The sequence below is a fragment of the Vidua chalybeata genome, chromosome 8, assembly GCF_026979565.1.
Source record: "Vidua chalybeata isolate OUT-0048 chromosome 8, bVidCha1 merged haplotype, whole genome shotgun sequence".
Taxonomy (NCBI): Eukaryota; Metazoa; Chordata; class Aves; order Passeriformes; family Viduidae; genus Vidua; species Vidua chalybeata.
Genome location: NC_071537.1, coordinates 35,967,556 through 35,974,941, shown reverse-complemented (window position 1 = coordinate 35,974,941; position 7,386 = coordinate 35,967,556). Strand labels below are relative to the sequence as shown.

At 49.4% G+C, this 7,386-nt stretch overlaps 2 long non-coding RNA genes across 3 annotated transcripts; both read left to right on the top strand.

Annotated features, from left to right (window-relative positions):
* LOC128791874 (uncharacterized) lies at nt 1-1,673 on the top strand. Its single transcript, XR_008432200.1, has 4 exons — nt 1-982; nt 1,059-1,100; nt 1,188-1,518; nt 1,599-1,673. It is a non-coding gene; the product is annotated as an uncharacterized LOC128791874 (long non-coding RNA).
* Nucleotides 1,674-1,715: 42 nt separating this feature from the next.
* Nucleotides 1,716-6,379, top strand: LOC128791873 (uncharacterized). 2 transcript variants are annotated; one of them, XR_008432198.1, is made up of 6 exons: nt 1,716-2,677; nt 2,754-2,795; nt 2,893-2,938; nt 3,041-3,084; nt 3,166-3,206; nt 4,710-6,379. It is a non-coding gene; the product is annotated as an uncharacterized LOC128791873 (long non-coding RNA). The 2 variants fall into 2 exon arrangements; XR_008432199.1 differs by lacking the exon at nt 4,710-6,379 and adding an exon at nt 3,288-4,318.
* The last annotated feature ends 1,007 nt before the right edge of the window (nt 6,380-7,386 follow it).

Sequence of the window (7,386 nt, the reverse complement as noted above, 5' to 3'; positions counted from 1 at the left end):
TCCGAGAGATAAGTCGAGGGCTACGACCTTGAGAGGGGATGAAAGGGAGGCACTGGGAGGGCTTTTTGAATCAGCTTTGGTGGCAGGGATGTGCAAGAAGTATCCACTTAGGCCACCTAAAGGGAAAGTGTTTCTTTTGATCACAGTGCTGAGGTGCTCAGGGCAGAGCAGTCCTGGTGTGTGTTGTGTCACTTGTCTATTGTGCATTCTGTGTGTTTGGGTATTTCGTGTCACATGTCTTTTTTACCTTAGCCCTTTGAGGGCCCTATCGGAAAGCCCGGCCTCATTTTTGGCATCCGCGATCTCCGCATTCCTTGGACGGGCACCGGTGCAATAGGACTCTTGATTCTGGAGGTCAGACAGGCATCTGAATTGCATCTCGCTTTAGAAGCATCCAGTCAGATGTCTTTTAAGGTCTTGCTCTGAGCTGTGTCGACAGCCACACACCGCAATGATCCCTTATAGCCGATTAGGACCGATAAGAATGCAAAGCTAGCTAGAGCCTTCGGACCATAAAATTGTTGGACATTCATCTTTGCAGTTCTCTTAAGAAATCATTCTGTTAGCATCTTGTTCCTGCAGGGTTCTCTGAGCCTCATCAGCTCTGAGCGGTCCGTCTTACCTAGGTCATCTCGTTCCGCATTCTCCCGGCGCTCGCCGGCATTCTTCTCACCGAGAGCTCTCTCTCCCTGTCGAGTCCCCTTGTTTGTCACGTTCTGTCCTGTGTCACGGGTGTCTGCACGTATTTGTCCCGGAACTGCTCTGCCCTGCTGCATAGCCTGTAACGGGACAAGTCCCAGGAGTTGAAATTTCTGATGCGGGGTGTAGTTGGGCTCTAGATTGTATTTGTAGATTGACATGTTTGGTGCTGTTAAGTTATCCTGCAGCCATTTGACATTACTCCTACCTTTCTTTCAGATGCAGGCGGATTAAATCTGTGGCAGAGCCCCCAATCCCGGGTCAAGGGGTTTTCCCTGAGAAGGTCAGTCGCTGTTTGTGTTTACAGGGGAAGCATAAATGGTGACTATGTTACAGCACTGTTCTTTGTCAATTATTAGGAAGTCCAGGCAGATAGCTGCAGCCAAGGCCAAGTGTGCCAGGTGAGCAGTGGACAGAAGCAGTTGTTCTCGCACAGGTCTCAGTTTCTGGTGCACCTCTAACCATCCGTTCTCATTTGCATGCTTTAGGCCATCCACTCGGTGTACGCTAAGCCCATGTCATCAGGTGGCGGACGGACCGGGTTTCCTGCACTCGTGAGCCCTCCGGAAGTATGATGGGACCCCGTGATGAAGCCCACACATCTTGTATTTCAAGGTCCCATCTGGGTAGCTCACGGGAACGGCCGAGGAGCTGCGGTGAGTCGGGGAGGTAGGGAGGAGGAGAGGGGGTCCACTCCAGTTTCAGCTGTGCCCAGTCACCTTGTCTCCACTTAACCTAGGCGTACCTCGTGACGGCAGCGTCGGCCTCGGAGCACGGCCGAAGCGTGCGGCCCAAACGCCAGGGCCCTCTTAGGAGAAGGTGAGTAGCAGAATTGTCAGGTTTTGGCCCGTGTGCTGTTAAGATTATGCGCTGATGTTTCCTTTTCTTTGTCTTGGCAGACGAAGAGATAAGAGCCTGGTGACAGCTGGAACTTCCCAGACGGGGAAGTGGCCTTCTTTTGCACTTGACAGGGATTTGCACACCCAGAAGTGTGCAAGATAAGTTGAGGGCTATGACCCACTGAGGGGAGGGAAGCGGGGTGCTGGCTTGGGACTGCCTGGAAGGGATTTTGGAGTCTGCTTTGGAGATGGGGATGTCTAAGAAGTGTCTCGTTAGGCCACCTAAAGGGAAAGTGTCTCTTTTGATCTCAGTGCTGAGGTGCGCAGGGCAGAGCAGTTCCGGTGTGTGTCGTGTCACTTGTCTCTTGTGCATTCTGTGTTGTTTGGGTCTGTCACGTCGCTTGTCTTTTTTTACCTTAGCTGTCTGAGGGTCATCTTGGCATCTGTGATCTTTGCGTTCCTTGGACCAGCCCCAGCGCCACAGGCCTTTTGACTCGGGAGTCCCGACAGGCATCGCAGTCGTATCTGTCTTTAGAAGCATCCGGTCAGATGTCTTTTAAGGTCTCGTTCCGAGCGGTAGCGACAGCCGCGCACCCCAACGATCCATTATAGCGGCTTAGGACTCGTGAGAATGCCAAGCTAGGTAGCTCATTCTTACCGTAGGCTTTTCAGGCATCCGCTTGTGCAGTTCTCGGAAGACATCGTTTTCTTAGCATCTTCTTCCTGCAGGGTTCTTTGAGCCTCATCAGCTCCGAGCCGTCCGTCTCACCTAGGTCATCTCGTTCCGCAATCTCTCTGTCCTCGCGGGCATTTTTCTTGCCAAGAGATTTTTCTCCTCGTGGCGTCCCCTCGTTTGTCGTGTCCTGTCCTGTGTCACGGGTGTCTGCACATATTTGTCCCGGAGCTGCTCTGTCCTGCTGCATAGCCTGGTGTAATTGCACAAGTCCTGGAGACCTGCAATTGGGAATGGGGGATGTAGTTGTATTCTAGATGATACAGGATCTAGATCACACAGGATCCTTGGACCTGTTAAGTTATCCTACAGTTGTTTGAATTTTCTCCTAACTTTCTTTCAGATGCAGACATTTAAGATCTGTGGCAGAGCGCCCCTCCTGGGTCAGGGGGTTTTCCCTGAGAAGGTCAGTCGCTGTTTGTATTTGCAGGGGAAGCATAAATGGTGACTATGTTACAGCACTGTTCTTTGTCTATTATTAGGAAGTCCAGGCAGATAGCTGCAGTCAAGGCCAAGTGTGTCAGGTGAGCAGTGGACAGAAGCAGTTGTTCTCGCACAGGTCTCAGTTTCTGGTGAAAGTCTAAGCATCCCCTTTTTTTTTTTTTTTTTTTTTTGTTTTAGGCAGTCCTCTTGCGAGATGTCTCTGATCCCAGATGTCTGAGGCCAGGTGGGTGCAAGCTTAAGGTGTAGGTGGGCGTACTTGTTGGGTCAGGGTGGTGGTCTTTTCTCAGTATCTCAGTGTGGTTTTTTTTGCTTTGTTTCTTTGCAGGTGTCATTGCTGCCCTAGGCGTGTGAAGGAACAGAGTCAAGCGGGTGAGTCGGCATTTAGGCAGGGTGACTCATAGGTGACCGTTATGCGGCAGCACGCTAAGCCTGTGCCTTTTCCTTTTGTAGGTATCCTCCTGGCAGCCTGTTGAGTCGCGTCAAGATTTCAGGTGAGCCGGGGCAGCGGTGCGTCAGAGTTCCGGGGATTCCTCTTTTGCAGGGCGCCAGTTGCATTTTCTGTTTTGTCTTAGGTACCGTGAGGAGGCGCATAGCTGAAGTTTGGAAACGGCAGCACCGAAGTGGATGTAGAGAACGTGTCGCCGTCCACGTCCGGCTGACGATGGATTTTGTCCGGTCGTCTTGCAAAAGCTAATTGTCGGGGCCAGTAGGTGGGAGAAGGGGAAAAACCTTTACTATCACAGGAGACAATTTGATGTTAGCTTAGAGGAGAGGCCCATAGTGGGACGGGCCCCTTGGAAGCAGAGGGAGAGGGTTTCTCCTCAGCCTCACCAGAGTCTTCGCCGGGCAGGGCAGTTCCGATCCATCTTCGCGTCCTCGTGAGGTTTGCGTCGGCGGCCTTCTTCGACTCTCGATGTCGTCGTGGATCTTTTCACCCGAGGAGCCCGCCTTCACGTCCAGAGCTATAGCCACGGTCACGCCGTAGTCATCGCTTTCTTGTCTAGGCCTACTGAGCTTCTTAGGCTTCCTCTTAAGTCCTTTGGCACTAACATCTTGAAAGGAGTTAAATTTCATCATCACATGCTATTGCCCTAGGGCTTTCTTTCCTTTGGCATCATCGGCCTATGACTCATCTTGGACTAGCAATCTTGGGTCCATAAGGTGGAACTGCCAGGCAGTTTCCACTCGTGTCCGTGTTATGTCGTCCGTGTCATGTCGTCCGTGTCCGTGTTATGTCGTCCGTGTCCATTGATTTCTGCGTCATATGCCTTTGTTACATCTCGAGGCTTTATCGGCATTGTTCTCTGCCGTATCGGCCATATTTTACTCGTGTACCTTCCTGGATATCGCTTATTCCAGCATCGTTACATTTTTACTTATTGAGACGGGAAGAAGTACAGGAGACGTTCTCATTCATCTTCCTTCTTACCTTTGGTAGCGCCTTCTCTTCCCGTGCTATTCTCTTGGACTTCTAGAGGGAGCGTATTAGACCCTCATCACCTGACCGCAGTAGTTCCGTAGCTTGCGCCTTCTCAAAGGGTATAGGGCTCAACAATTAATCTTCCGGAGAGTTACGTCAAGTCCTCACTTATATTGTATCTACGTTGGCTTATATTGTACGTGCTTAGGTTGTACCTACCTATGTTGGCTTATACTGTATGTGCTTATATTGTATGTACTTATGTCGTATGTACCTATGTCGGTTTATATTGTATGTACTTATACTCTATGTACCTACACTGGCTTATATTGTGCATATATTGTATGTACCTACCTTGGCTTATGTTGTACATGCCTCTGTTATGCCACTTACAATCGGAGCTGCCCTGCCCAGGCACGTAGTCACGGTTAGGTAGAGCAGTTATAAAACTTTACAGTTCATCTGTCTTCTATGGGGTTTTGGGTACAAAATTTATGGACCCGGAGCGGGAATAGCTCCTAGCCGTCAGGTAGTCACTCGTCGACCGCCTCCCGTCATCTCTGTCGTCTCGCAGGTCCCCGGGTCCCTACACGTTATCCCGGAATCTACCGCTGGACATCAAAGAGCCGCGGTCAGAAGATGCGTCAAAGCGTCAGCGTAGCGTTTCAAGTAAGGGTCGCAGTCAGCGTGTAAGCGGAAGAGCGTGTGAGAGAGCGTGATTGTCCGTGTCTGTCTGTGAGAGCTTGTGTCTGCAGGTGTGAGTGTGTGTTGACCGGTTCTAACCTTGTGCGTATGGCCTTTGCCTTTCAGGTTTTTCAGCTCATTTTTAAATTTAGAATAAAAAATCCCCAGCCAGGGCTTTTTTTTTTTTTCCCCCCGGCTGGGTTTTTTTTCCTCTGTCCCGGCCAGTCCGCGAGGCGACGTTCATCGCCAAAGTTTGAAGGCGGACCGTCCTGGGACCGGGGTTTTCGTCAGGCAGGAGGATTTTTTTGGAGGCTCCCGGGAACCACGTTCCCGAGGAACAACGATTGCCGGGGCGTAACGGAGCGGTTGAAACGAGAGCGACAGTGAGTTTGCGTGCAATGTGAAGGAGGTGGTCACGGTGGATGACTGTTGTTTTCTGTATGCTATTTTTGTTTTGGTCTTTCCTCTAACAATCAAACAAAATGTAATGTAAATAGAAAAAAGGTTATATTGTGTTAATATGCGTTTGGTTTCTATTGCCCCGTATTGTTCCGTGTTTGCATTTGCCGCCGCATTTCCACATACGGCTCCGTACGTAAGTCGGATTTCTACCGGTCAGCGTACGGATTGTATCTACGCTCCCATTTGTATACATCGTTTCCATGTGTTTTGCTGGAGTGTAAATAAAAAAAATTATTCATTAAAGTTGAATCAACCCTAATAATGATGCCCCCCGCTCCCTCCCCCTCCCCCTTTGGCTCCTGTGTTTTTTTGGTGTGGTTTAGTCATTTTTATTTTTCCCCACTGTATTTCTTCCTTTGCTTCTTCTCTTAGTTTTCTTTCTGTCACGTCATTTCTGTCCGTCCCTAACTTTGTTTCTGTTTCTCACTGTTTCTAACTCTCTCTCTCTCTGCTTCTCTATTTCCCTGTATGTCTTTTCTTCTGTTTCTCTGTTTCACTATTTCTATTTATTTTTCTCTCTAGTTGATGCTTTTACTCTTTATTTCTTTTTCTCTCCAGCTTCTCTTCTTTTTTTTCTCTATTCTTTTGTCCTCTTTTTCACTCTCACCCTCTTTCTTTTTCACTGTAACCCTTCTCATTTTTTACTCTTTGCCATTCTTTTCCTATTTCTTTTCGTCTCTTAAGTAGTCTCTTAAGTAGTCTCTTAAGTAGTCTCTTAAGTCTGTCTTTTTCTTTCTTTCCATCTTTTCATTTCTAACTTTGTTTCCCTTTCTAGCTTTCAAAAAGCAGCAGTAGAAACTTTCAGGCTCCCTGGGAGTAAAACAAAAAACAAACTTTAAATAATTATTAAAAAAAAAAGAATTTACTCCCCGGGAGCCTGAAACTTTCTACTGCTGCACCGGACATATAGTTTTTCTTCTTTTTTATATATACCTATACAACCCCTAATTAGTGCTCCACCTGCCACATTACAATACCCACTACCCACATCACCCCCACCATGTAGACACCGCCATCTTGCTCCCCATCACGTGACCCGATGGACGCCACCATCTTGCTCCCTGTCACATGACCACACGGATGCCGCCATTTTGTAGAGCTAAGGAGCTGCGTTCAGGGTTAGGGGGCAGGGGTTAGGGTTGCGGTTAGGGTTGGGTTAGGGTTGCGGTTAGAGGTTGGGGTAAGGGGTTAGGGTCAGTTTGTAGGGTTCCCTTGGGACTGTCAGGGCAGCACAGGTTTGAGGTGGGGGCAGCTTGGGTCTGCGACACATCTTCGATCGTTTGGATTTTTGGAGGTGTCCAGCCACTCAGGGCCACAGGCCCCTGCAATCACAGACCGGTCCTTTTCCCTGGGAAAGAAAAGTGGCCAGTGTTGGGGAAGATGAAATAGCAAGGCCCTATAAATATGATGGCCTGGCAAAAGAATCAGAGAATACAGATATCGAGATGAAAACAAGGTTTGAAATACCAAACCTGAATCACTGAGCATCTCGAAAACAATAATGCAATCCCCCCTTTCTGATAGATCCTAAGGTCAAATGGAATGTTTTCTCTCACCCCCCAATGTGTGGTTCATCCCATACCTGTAACTCTCCCCTGAAGTATCAGGTATCTGTAACCCCATTGGCCCAAGTCCTGTCCCAGCCCACCTTGAAGCCCCCTGATAAGGTGTGGCCGACAGACCAGACGCTCTCTCTTGGACTTTCCTGCTGGGACGCCCACCTGGCACCCTCTCTCTCTCTCTCTCTCTCTCTCTGTCCCCCTGCTCTCCCTGGGCCTGCTTGGAGTTGCGGCTAGCAACTCCAAGCAGGGCCCTTCATCCTTTACAATAAACCATATGCTCTAAAGACCGGGCTTCAGAGATCCTTCGTCACCACCCATCCAAACCGTCCTGGAGTCCAGCAGTCCCCGCAGATTGGCGCCCAACGCGGATGACCGACCCCCACAGACCGGCAACCCCACGTGTCTGAAGACCTCTTCAGCTTTTCTACCTGTGGGAGACTTCTCCATGCACGGTAACTAAATAACCAGTTGAAGCCTCCTAATCGGTGTTGTGAGCACGGCGTATCGTTGCTGGGCAGCGTGAAAGCCGGAGCTCTATAACTT